Here is a 12,857-nt window from a genome sequence, read left to right as displayed (position 1 = left end):
GGTTCTTCTCTGCAGGGATTTCCAGGTTGGGCGCAATCGTTAACACACGATCTTGCACGGAGCCGACAGGTCTCGAGAACCCGATTTGCTACAAGGCAACTGTGTAAGCTTCATTACATAATTGTTCCAAAGCTTTTGGGGTCGCCGACTGCCGACCTGCCGCTCAGGATTAGGGCTAATTTGTGCGCGGCTGCTCTGCCTGCGGATCTTCCGAGATTACGCTACAAATTGGCATCTTCGTCCTGGACTTCGGCTACAGTCGAAGATACGGCGCGCATCCTTTGCATATATCAATGTCCCGGGATCAATGGCTGCGGCTCGGCCGGTCACACCTTTTCGCTTTGCTGGAAGTCTTCTTTGCGACGGTTGACCGATTTTCCATACGTCTTAGGACACCTTCTCCGCAACGGTGACGGTACTGGGGGCCAGCTGGACATCCGACGTGTGCGCATCCGGCTATTAGAAGGTATTTTGCGCATTGTTTGGCTGCTGGCTAATTTGTTGAGCCATTGTACCGCCTATGGCAAAGAAAAAGAAATGCGTAGCCCATATGAGCGCCGTGTGCTGGGCAGATCCTCTCCGGTGAGCTAATTATCGGCTCGGGGATTTCATTCTCTTCTTCCTCCCGCTGCTCAACCATACCGTTTTGTCTTTGGTTTTGTCTTGGATGGCTTGCGTCTAAGCCATCACAACCCCTCCTGGCAAAGCCGATAGAGCCCGGGTGGCATCGGAATAATCGGGACACGACCACCCACACCAGACATATACGGTACAGGGAAATTACCGGAACGAAGCGCACACACACACACACACACATACACATGCAGTGACATCGGCACTGCCTGCTTAGGAAGGGACAAAATCATGCGTGAAACTTGGTCCCTCCGTCCGGCAGCAACACGTAACGGATTGCGATTCGTCCTGCCCGGGGACTCTTCATAGGGAACACAGCTATAGTTCGCCCAGATGCACATTGGTACATTTTCTGCACAACACCGGGTACTGGGTTCGGATTTTTAGGACCACGAAACCATTACTCACCACTCGAGCGAGAATCGCGGGCTGTTTTCTTCGCCTCTTTTCGCTTCTTGTCATCGTTTCTCGTCGCTTCAAATGTACCGTCCCTTTGTTCGGCACCTCTTGGGTGCATTCATCGTCTAGATCGATTCAATGCGAGCAAAAGCATCGGCGCACGCTTAACTCGCTCTACTGAAGCCGGCAAGCGGTCCACCAACGGGACACCTTTGCCTCGTTCGCGGCAAGTGATCCTTTTCGCTGGTCGGCACAAACGACGAACCTAGCCCTGTTCACTCTTTTCTTTCCCCTTTTTCGGCCGTCTGCCTCGCGACACGACATGAAAAGGGCTTTCCAAAAGCGATCGTCGAAGGATATCTTAATCCTTTTTTATTGCTCGCCCACCACGGGCTTAAGCGTTTTGATACGGCGCACGTAGTGAGACCTTTTTTTTGTTAAGCACGTCCTTTTTCCACGTGGGCCGAGGGAAAGGATGTGTAAGACTTCTAGTTGGACAGTCAGAAACAGCATTCGAACAGGCGGGCTTCCCTTGGCACCCTCGGTGCCACGACAGGGCAGTCTTTAACACGGGGTCTGCCGAGTTCTCGCTATCCAAAACCCCTTTTTGCTTCCCATACGCTTTTCGTCGAGCCTTTTGTCCCCCTTGTACGGGGACTGTTTTGTTCGATTTTGCGCAGATACACGGACGCTTTAGAATTGTTATTCAAACGAAGTGGAAAAAAGGATTGGTTTTCTCATATTTTTGTTTAATTTCCCTTCATATTCTACCACACGGGAAGAAAAAAACATTTTATTAGAGTGAGACAAAGTGATGGAAGGGGTTCGAATCCAAAAACATTCATCTGCCCAGGCACTTACGGATGATGTATTGCAAACGAGGAGGGTTTTGTAGGTGGCATGTTTGAGGTAGGTCTGCATTAAAAATCAGCTCATCAAACATTGTCAGCCAGGCTGCTCAGTTTGTGGCACCCTTCCGTAGAACAATGGGCAGATCCCATATATAAAGATTTTATATTTGAATATTTAAGAAATTTAAGATAGTAAGCAATTTATTGATGTTTGGTAAGTATTCTATGTGTTTGGCTATTTTTATTTGATGTGTAGTAAACTGCTGTGGTAGATTTTTTAATTGTTTTTAACACAATTATTTTGACCAAAGAGTGTCACCCTCTACCTTAATATTAGTTAAAGCGAATTTTTAAGTGGAATAAGTCTTTATGGTGATAAATATCGCTACTTGAATTAAACATAATAGTCTACATAACTCAAAGTTTGTACCCCCGAATTGTTAGTGCACAACAAGCAGATAAAATCGTATTGACGAGTTTGCAAGAGCATCGCCTCAGCTGCTGTTTGGCTTACAAAAACGCTGCTTAGAAGAACGACATCTAATACGGCGGGGCATTGCAGGGATGGTCGCATATTTCTTATGAATATGTTTAGCATATTTTTGACAGCAAAATTCAAATCTCAAAAATATGCCCCCCTGCGCCCCGGGATTTTCCTGTTCCTACCTTTGCTTTTTTAGTGTAGCCAGGTAGCTCGGGTTGACGTGATGACATAAAATTGCATAAAATGTATCTTGATGACGGGTGGTTCGCCTGGTGGCCTCTGCTCCAAACTCTGCCTCTCTTTCTGTTTCGTTGCGTCAAAAAATCAATGGATGAGTATTTTGTCTTTGTCTACTGCGCTCGCATGGAAGGACCCGCAAAAAGATTGTCTACAGTCGTCAGATGTTGGTCAGATGCGACACTTTGAAAAGAAAAGAAAAATAAAAAAAATCCAATAAGCTTGCAGACGGGAGAAAAATAACCCATAAACGATGCACACGTATAATCGAATATGATGTGGATAAAAATTAAATCACCTACCGGTGATGTTGGCTATGGCGAGCTTGCTGGTGAGTCTTTTTGTATTCTGTCTGTTCTTTCTGTTTGCAAAGTTGGCCAAAATCTCAGTCCACAGCAAAAAAAAAAAACCTCACCATTTAAAATTTAGATACCGAACGCCCGAATGTTTCGGCATTAGATCGCCGACTGTATACGAAACAAACAACACGGCCAGACGCGACACTAAATAGCCCACATATTCGGTTGGGAAAAGATGCTCACAGCGCGTAATTCTTATTGGATTCTGAGAGGCTGCGCGTGTGTATATGTGTGCCACAAGACACACAGGGTGGCTCGGCGTGATCGACAGCGCGGAAACTTTAAAAACGTTTTGGCAATGGAAAGTTAAATCTTCCTTGTTTTTTTTTGGTTTCCATTCATCCATTATGACGTGCAAAGAAATATAGTCATCAAGACTTTCTTTTCAGTCTCGTCGAGTTTTGGGGAACAAATTTATGATGAATGTAATCAAATGAGATACAATTAAATTTCGTTTGCGTTGCTTCGTATCGGACCGCACGCCACGTTTTGGGGATAGAACATAAAGATATCGAGAGAGGGAGCGAGACAGAAAAGGAGAGCGAAAGAGAAAGAGTTATAGAAATGAAGATCCATTTGCTAATAACTGCCAACCCTGCGGTGGACAGAAATAATATTTACAACCAGCGCAAGCCACACAAACTATATACCTTCAAATGTCATTTCCAGGGATACTGGGGCTCGCTTTTGGAGATCTGGATGTGCTGAGCATTGCTCAAACCAAAAAAAAAAAAGAACGATCAATCAAGCGCCGTTTAATAAAGCAAAGGTCGTAATAATGATGACATCAGGAGAAAAGCACAAACTGTCCTTTCCTAAATCTTCCAGCGACCGCTTGTTAGGGCTTCGATTCGTTGCTGTTTTTCTGTTGGTTTTGGACGGTTTGGACATTTGGATTTGTTTTTGTTGCGTGTGTTTTTTGTAGTTTGACTGATTGTCCCGGTATGTCAAACGTATTTCATTTTTTTCTACCCTAGCCGGAACTTTCGCTCAATTTACATTTGGCTGGATGGAACGTTCAAGAGGGGGAGAGGGTGAAATATACGATCACCATTACGGAAGAGCCTGTGTCCTGTTAGAAACAAGGACAGACAGATACAGACAGGGCTGTACGCCGAACGGGGATGATCGAACTCTTTAGGCACGGTGTCTCATGGAGACATCTTCTGAAGAAACTCTGTGATACTTCTTTGCTCCAGTTTAAACTCGCAGCAAGTTGATTGACTTGCTGGTAGAAAAGTGCTGGGCAAGGACCAAAAATCCATCGATTTATGTATCCGTTGGTAGGGATTGCAATCGTTCCCCATGCTTCGTCGTCGACGGTAGTGGCTATAGGATGCAAGACGCGAACGCACGTTTTTGTTGTTTGTGCTGTAGGGATGGATTTATTTCCTTCCCGCTGATTTCTTTGTCCACCGTTGGTGGTTAGGTTCTTCCTGCTGCTGCTGGCCTGTTGTCTAATTGAGCCATTATTGCCGAAGAAAATGCAGTTGTCAGCTGAGAGATCGGTGTCCCCTGTCCGATCTGTCCCGTAGGTCGTGTGGTATTTGGATGCGATTGCTTTTTTTTTTAAGTTTTAGTAGGTTCTTCCTTCCGGATCTTCACTTCAAATTGCACATACAGAAAAAGGGAAAACGGAAGAGAAAATGAGAAATAAACGGAAAGGAAGTGTCCGTTTGCAGCACCGCCGGGGTGGTCTACTCGAGCCGGATAGGTCACACCCGGGAGGGCAATGGGAAATAATCATGAAGTTTCGGTATCATTACTGGGTCGACAATCGAGTTTCATCCATCCTACTTCTCCTTAATCGCTTCCAATGGAATATGATTTTGCCTACCCAACGCGAATGATGTTGAAGGCGGATGCGAGCGTAAAGATGATTTGGTGTCATAGGTTGTGCTTGTGCGAGGTTGAGCTGTAATAAAGTAATTCAAGCACCTTAAGGTAATTGGAAAAGGTCAACGATTTGTGCCGATGAGCCGTTCGTAAAGGTAACCGGTACATCATTTTACAACTTGAGCATCGTTTTCATTTTTATGGTTTCTTTTGCATACACAACATCGTGAGATTTGTGGAATATTTGCATTCCTTCATAGTGACTGGTAGAGTTTTATGAGTTTATTGGTAGTTTACGTCTTTATTTATTTTCCATTTTTTATGGTAAGACATTGAGAAGAAAAAGCCATTGAAATGGAGTCATCCAATGGGTATTTTTACTAAACTGATCATAAAAATAATTGGATAAAAATGTGAAAAAAGATGCTTGCGAAAGGATGTTTTATTGATCTTATGAATTTTGGTAAACTCTTTTGCCGTTAAATATGTTAGGCGTGATCGTTTATCGTAAGTGTTATAAGAGTTAGCAAAAGGGGGTTTACAGCTGTACATGTAATATTAAGACTCAGATATACCTCTCATTTATTGAATACAAGAGTAACAATAAATGGCTCAAAGACGCGAATGAGGCCAATCGGCTCAAAGTCTCCTTAAAAATAAAAAAAAAATAAATTGCTCGAGACCTTTATTACAATATTTATTTAATTGATGAGTGGCAATTTAAATTTACTTACATTCCATTTAATTAAAATCTTTGGTAATTTAATGCGTTGATCGTTGAGGTGCAATAAAACTTGTTCGAAGCGGACTTATCGCCACTTGATCGTCCAGGCGATCATAAAAATCTGGAAGGCGTTTCCCTTACTGGAAATGTTGAAATTTTGAGACCTTACCTTGGGTAGCGGGACATATCCAAATTCTTGAAATGAGAAGTCGATTGATTTGGAGGAAGAGCATAGTCTTATCCACCCAGTCCGAACGAATCTGACTTGCCATGATCGGTGGTGGTTTTATTTAAACTCAAAAGATGCTATGGATCTATTACAATTGGGTTTGGAATGTGTTTTTGTGCAAATTAAAGCTCATTGATATGAGGTGCCGTCTATAAAATGTCCATATGTGCCTATGCCGCGCTTTAAGTGTATTTACACAATAAGGTTTTGACTGTTATTGCCATTTCACGGATGCGTTCGTTGATCTTTGTACACGCTGCGATTTTAGGGTGATAAGGTGTTTGTGTACATTGCTGCAGTAACGCTTATTTTGCTTATGTTTCGCGTTTCGGTTGTTTTCGTCTAGTGTGTCTCAATTGTTTTTGTATGAACAGTGTGGCCTTTCGAGTGTGATGCTTTGTTGTGATCTAATTGGTTGAGTGTGTTACAATCATGGAGAGTTTTGGATTTCCTAATTGTGTTACAATGTATACTTTTTACATTATAGTGTGTATTTCAGTTGCTTCTAGAAAGTATATATGATACAGTAAACTAGATTGTAATGTTTAAACAACGCCTAGTCTTAACACTACTCCAGTTGATAACGGTTGAGAAATGCTTTTATATTTCAGGCTTTTCGCTAAACTCTGCTAAACATAAAATAAATAAGTCTTTCCTTGTACAGCGGGAAATGGTTTAAACAGAATATGTTTCATTAATTATTCAACATTATCCGCAACAAAAAGCACCCACTAATAAATCAATACACTATACAAACATAACATCTTCAATACATAGCGTACGAACGGTGGGAATGCAGGGCCGGCATACAGAATGCAGACGAAAACCTCGAGCCCAATCGTTGCAACAATCTGCCCCGGCTCTTCCAAACTGCTGCACCACGTATCCATTTAATCGATAATAAATTATTTGATTCTTAAAACACAAGAAAAAACAAAGCACCACTCACACCACACTCAAGCACGCAAAGGCAAGCAAGATTCAAGTCCCGCGGGACGCTCGGTGGACGTCCGTTTTTTCGCGACTAACGGCCCACTGTAAATGTGAGGCACAAAGAGGGGACCGAGAAAGCTACAGGTTAAAAGACAAAACAACAAAAAAAGGAAATAAAAGGAACGCATCGTGCAAGGTGCATCCAGGAAGCATCGTGATCAGGGTCAAAAGGGCAATCCGCGATAGATGATCGATGCGTTGCCTTTATCCCCTCGGGGGACGGGGGTGTGGGCTTCTGCGACTTCTGCGGCGGTCAGGCATTGGTCGTCCTTTTCAGCATCGTGACCGTGCCGGCAGGGAGTCGGTTATGCAATGCGCCACAATCACAGCACCGTGAAGGTGTAAAAAACAAATACAATTTGTAGAGGGATTACTCCGATTGATTGTTGACCGAACGAGTCCTGACGGAGGTGGAAAGTTTGCCGATCATTTATCACCGTAGCTACGGGCACACTTGGTTGGTTGAAATACCTGAACCTCAAATACTAGAATCTGGATCGGTATGTATGTATGTGTGAATGCACTGTTAGCAAGCCCTTCGGTGCGCTTGTGCTTACCCATTAGTCAGAAACTAATTATTATCCCGCACAGCACTATGCGCTTGCACTTGGATGGAATGTGCGCTCGGTTTTTTTCTTCCTGCACTGGGGAGAAAAATCGGATGGCTATTAATTACAGCCAAAAACACGCGAGTTAGTGTGAGCGTGTGTATATGTGTATCCACGAGCGGTAACCCCATGCTGGCAAGACAAATGTGCTGAAAGGTGATCCCCCCAACAGAAAAAAAGAAGAAACAAAAAACGTAAACCCCGGTTGCAGCAAGACCCATCAACGACACACGCTCCCGAGGATTAATGACGACACGCTGCTCCACGGTCACAAATTCCATCAGCAAGGAATGTCGTGCCCTGCACAGAGTGAGCGATAGAGAGAGATACGTTCAGTTGACAAATCCTTTCGGGGTTTTGGTGCATCTGGATGTCTTGATTTGTGGAGCGGAGTGTATATCTGGTTGAAGCAGTTAAGGTGAACAAATAAGAAAATGAACCACCCGACTGTAATCCCGCGCCTGAGTAGTGCATATCATTTAATCGGGATTGTGCGGCTGATTTCTCACCGGCCGGGCGAAAGTTCGCCTCCTCCCCGGCGTGCGTAGCAGGGTCCAAGCGGGATAAGAACATTCCCAAAAACGCACCAGCCTTTTTCGGCGATTTCGAAATAAATTCATCTCAATTTGCCAATTCATGCGATCCGCATACAGCCGCGACCACGGTGATTAAACGTACTAAGAAAGAGGGAGAAGGAGATGAAACGAGACTGAGGATGCTGGAATCCGAGCGGGCTGGGAAGAAATGATGCTGCGATTCGGTGCGCGCTTTGATGTTTTCCGCTGCCTGTGCAAAGCGTCTAACGATGCACCCCGAATGTCCCAAAGGGAGCTCCCGCGAGCTGGTTGGAAGATGCTGGGAGCGAGCTCTAGGCTCAAACCTGGTCGTATACCTGGAATATCTACGGGATACTTTGTTAGGTTCGCTTCGAACGTGTTGCGGAACGCAAATGGATCGAAGGATGTCTATCGGTAAACCTTTCAGCAGTCGTGGTCGGGCTGAGAAGATGCGTTCAGAGATGAGTTTTGGTTCGTTGTCCTTACAGCAGCAACCGATTGCAGCTATTCGAAGCAAGCTATTGGATTTGACTTTGTGCTTCGCACTAGTAGAGCTATATATTTTTATTAGATATTTTTCTACTGTATCAAGTCACCATTGGTTTTGCGGTCCAGTACTCCTAGGAATTCCGTACGGTTGAATTCTGTGTTGAAGCTTGTTCTAATGAAGGATTGAAATTGGTGGGCAACACCTTGAAAACTTCGTTTCTTAATGCAAATATCTAGCACGAAAAAACCTTCGCACAAAGTTATCGCTAAGCATTAGAGATTTGAGTTTGATGAAGGAAACTTATGCGTTTATTATGAATCGGGAAATCGCTTCGGTAAAGTATTTGAATAGCTGACAGTGGGACTTCTTCATTCTATTTCTCGATTCAAGTCGAATCGATAATCTTGTCTTGATTGCTTTTTGAAATAACCTGATTATTACATAAGTTTGCTTGGGAAAATCCATCGCTACGGGAATCCAAAATTGCAGTAGATCGCCAGACCAACTCTCGGAGATGCATTTAAAATACGTTAACAGAATTTGAATGAAAGTAAAAAAATAAGGAATTTCCCAAAAGATAATCAATCGAAATCATTTTTCATGTAATTTCATTGAGTTATTCCTTTTTGTGCCTCGTGATCCATCAAATTTCATTTTATTGGCATATCAGTTCAATTTAATTTAACACATATCAGTACTTTATTTTTCATAGTAGAAAACTCGAAAATTATACTTCAAAACTGCCAAAACATCGTTTCCGATCCATTTCTCCCAAGGTTTTTGATATCGAGAATGACCGGCCTGAATCGGCTCTCGATTCGAAAGAACACCTATACGCTTACATGGTTAAACCTCGCTTACTTGATACATTTCTATGGAAACCTTGAAACTGCTGGTGCAAACGGGATAGTTTAGTTGCATAGCAGACCTGATTTCCTTAGCAATATTCAACTCGACGTCGAGACATCTCGATTGCAAGAATAGAATAGGCCTAAGTATCGAACAACATGAAACACCATAGTTATTTACAAACGTATTTTGGGCCGGTCTGGTCTGGTCAACTCGAACGGCTCATTAACAAGCCCGTCATGCTCCCATACGTAGGATTGACTATCCTGCTATGGTAACAATAAGTCACTGGAAGTCAAGCTCACTTCACTAGTGGGTACAGGCAGGCCTTGACCGATATCGGTTGTTGTGCCAAAGATAACATGAAAAAATAAAAAAAAACCTGGTAGTTTCAAATTTTAGATGGAAGATCTTACAATTTAGAGACTGAGAAACTGTATGTACGCCAAAGAAGCTTAAATCAAAGTAGGTAGATCCGTATAACTAGTAAATGTTCCCCTCCTTAATATTGAGTTTCTTTGAACATCTAAGAGTAGCAGCAATGAGATTTGTTGGAGATGTTATATTGCAAAATTTATTGGACCTACATGACTAAGAGATATAGGGTGGTCCCTTGGTACAGTCGTCCAGTCTCAAGACTTAACAAACTGCCCGTCGTAGGCTCAAGCCTAAAAGAGGTCCCTCTTTAGAATGTTTTAGAATTCCCAGAGATTTCAATGCCCGAAGCAAACGTAGTGAGTGTCAGTTTATAATACATTCTTCTAACAATTTCACGCAACAGGATCCGTTTCTGTAAGATATTTGATATTTCTCTTGTTTATGTTCACGTTACCCAAACACTGTCGCGCAATATCCAACATTCTGAGCGGTCATCCGCCAAAAGTTGTATCTGTCAATTTATGACACCTTTCCTGATGATGATGAGCGAAACGACTCAATCCATTCCATGGGACGGTAATCTTTATCGGTTCCCTTTTTTCTTCAACGTGACCCCATCTCAACTTCCAGACTTCTGATTTCAATAATCTCAAATGACAGAATTTATCCTGATCTTGCCAACTGGTTATCTCCACTCGGGAGTAGCTAATAAAGCCATCGTCAGCGAGCCTTGCTTCGTCCTCTCCGTTTTCGAAGCGAAAGAATTTATGTAAAAAAAAATCAACCACACACACACACAGACGCACACAAAAGCGCATAAAATCTTATTGCTTTCCTTTGCCTGTGCTCACACTACGCTGTGCTCGAATTGATGCTCATTGGTTTCGCTACGCTTTCCGCTTTTGGTCGCCTAATTGTCCCAGCGGGGTGTTTTCGAGCAGGCCGGCCCGCGATGGAATCGCGAAAGAAATTTCAAAATAATAAAAAAACAAAAACAAAATCACTGACATCCTCCACTGCTGCCGCGTGTCGCGAGCCGCCTGTCGACGAGCTCCCGCAGTAAGCCCGTTTTAATTAAGTTTTATTTATTTTCCCACCGCGATACGATTTGTCTTTACGCACGCATACAAACACACACTCACATACAGGCACACACGAGGGAATTGGCGAATCCGGGCCGTTAAATGAAGCCGCAAAACCGGCATCCCGCTGAGGGAAGCGCGTCGGTGGGATTTCGAATGGGTAGTAGCAATTTTTCGTTTTCGCACTCGCACACTCCGCCTGTTCCCATTAGCGCGGAAATCGATTTATGGGCCACTGGTACCGTGCAATCGGCAGACCGGTCGATAGGCTTCCCGATCGTTTTAATGTTTTCATTCGAGCGCGCGCTGGCTGTGCGAGTCCAGCCCGAGGCCGCATCGGAAGCGAGGTCACGTGGGCTAGGGAATGGGTCAGGAATGCTTTTCATCGAGGTCACGTTTTGGGCAGCTTCGGTTCGGCTCAAAGCGCGTCGCAACTTTACTATCCTTTTGTACCCGTGCTTTGGCTGGAGTTTTCGTCATCCCATCAGCTGAATGGGGTAAAATGAATTTGAGACAAGGAAAGCGGATTGATTTAAGAAAGTGTGTGTGTGTGTGTGTGTGTGTGTGTGTGTGTGTGTGTGCTTGAGCCTGGAGAGAACGAAAGAGGATGAACAAAACAACAAAAATAATACAAAAAAGGCTCGTAGAGCGGCAGGTGTAAGTGACAAATTGATTTCAGCTCCAGCGAGCAAATCATCCTTACGAGAGTCCTTTTTCTCACCCTACGTGTTCCCCTTTGACTTCGCTCGATCGCTAGCGGGAGCTCTCATGTGTTGCTTCCTCTTTTCTGCCCAGGGGAAAGGTAACGCAAGTAAGTGAAACCGGATTGTACCGGAGGCTCCGTACCGCACTCCCGAGGCCGGCACACTCCTTCAGTGTTGCCGTTAGAGTGGCACGCGTCCGACCGCTCCAGCTTCCATTCGCGATTCCTGCGAGGATCGTGGAGTGGGAAGGCGGGCAAGATTATCGATCCGGTACCCGGCGTACCCGGGGCATGCGCGGTGGGCTTGGTGGATAAACCGGTATCATTACTTTCAAGCAGTCTTATCGCACCGTGAGGAGCTTTGCGAAGATCCTTGCTGCTCATCTGCCGTTCACCGAGCGAAGATGGAAGGATTGTTGTTGTTGTTGTTGTTGTTTTTTTTCCTCTTGTGTTAAGAGGGAATTGGACCATACACCTGTGCCAAATGGAGACGCGTGAGTGCGCGCGCGACCTGTACAACTGTTTTATTTATCGCGCACGCGACCATTTCTTAATTTGTTGCTCCCAGGAGATTCAACCCAGAATTGGAAAGGAATGGAAAGCTTTTACAAACACCGTGGCAAAATAATTGAGAGGAGAGAAAGAAAGAGGCGAAAACATTTTATTTAAAAAAAGATAGAGATTGAGAAATATTTATAGTGAAAACGATACGAGATAGCAGTTTGAAACAAAAGTAGGCTAGTTACTAGGACGAAAACGTGATTTCTTTCAAAATCAAATAACAGCAAACAATCCATTTACAAATGTCAAAACATTAGGCGTGTTTTTTGTATTAGTACTAGTACTTTTACAGTATAATTTATCTTATCAATTGATTGCTGTTAGCACTAATATGAGCTCAATAAACATATTTAATGATCAAAAACAAACAATGCGAGCCTTGGCTCTTATTGATAAAAAATCAATTTGTACGCAAACAAGACTCCGTTCAAAGTTTATTGCAAACTGCATTTGCACATTCCGCAAAAATGAATGTAATAATGTATTGTTTTCAGTTATGATTAGTTTTTTACATTTTTTGTCTGGTTTAATATCTTTTAAATCGACGTATAACAATTATATTTATTTCGTTTGGCAATTAAATCAATAAATTTTATCAAACCTCTGATCAATTCACAATTGGTGGTTTGAAGTGCAAACTTTGCTAGGCCCACCGCTACAGATGTCATCTTTACCTGTAGCTTCTTACCACTAAAACCGCGCTTTCGCTTAAGACATCTTTTCTCTCTGATCGACGCGCTCTACCAACAATTTACGATCAATCTACTCCGACAGCACGCACTTGCGCAAAGTGTATCGGTAGGATGTTTGCAATCTTCGCGATTCTTGTCACAAACAAACAAATAAAACCAAAACTTCACACACACGCTTCTAAAACAGGTTAT

Source organism: Anopheles coluzzii, chromosome X (genome assembly GCF_943734685.1).
Source record: "Anopheles coluzzii chromosome X, AcolN3, whole genome shotgun sequence".
In the NCBI taxonomy this organism is placed as follows: domain Eukaryota; kingdom Metazoa; phylum Arthropoda; class Insecta; order Diptera; family Culicidae; genus Anopheles; species Anopheles coluzzii.
This window is presented reverse-complemented; position numbering follows the sequence as displayed.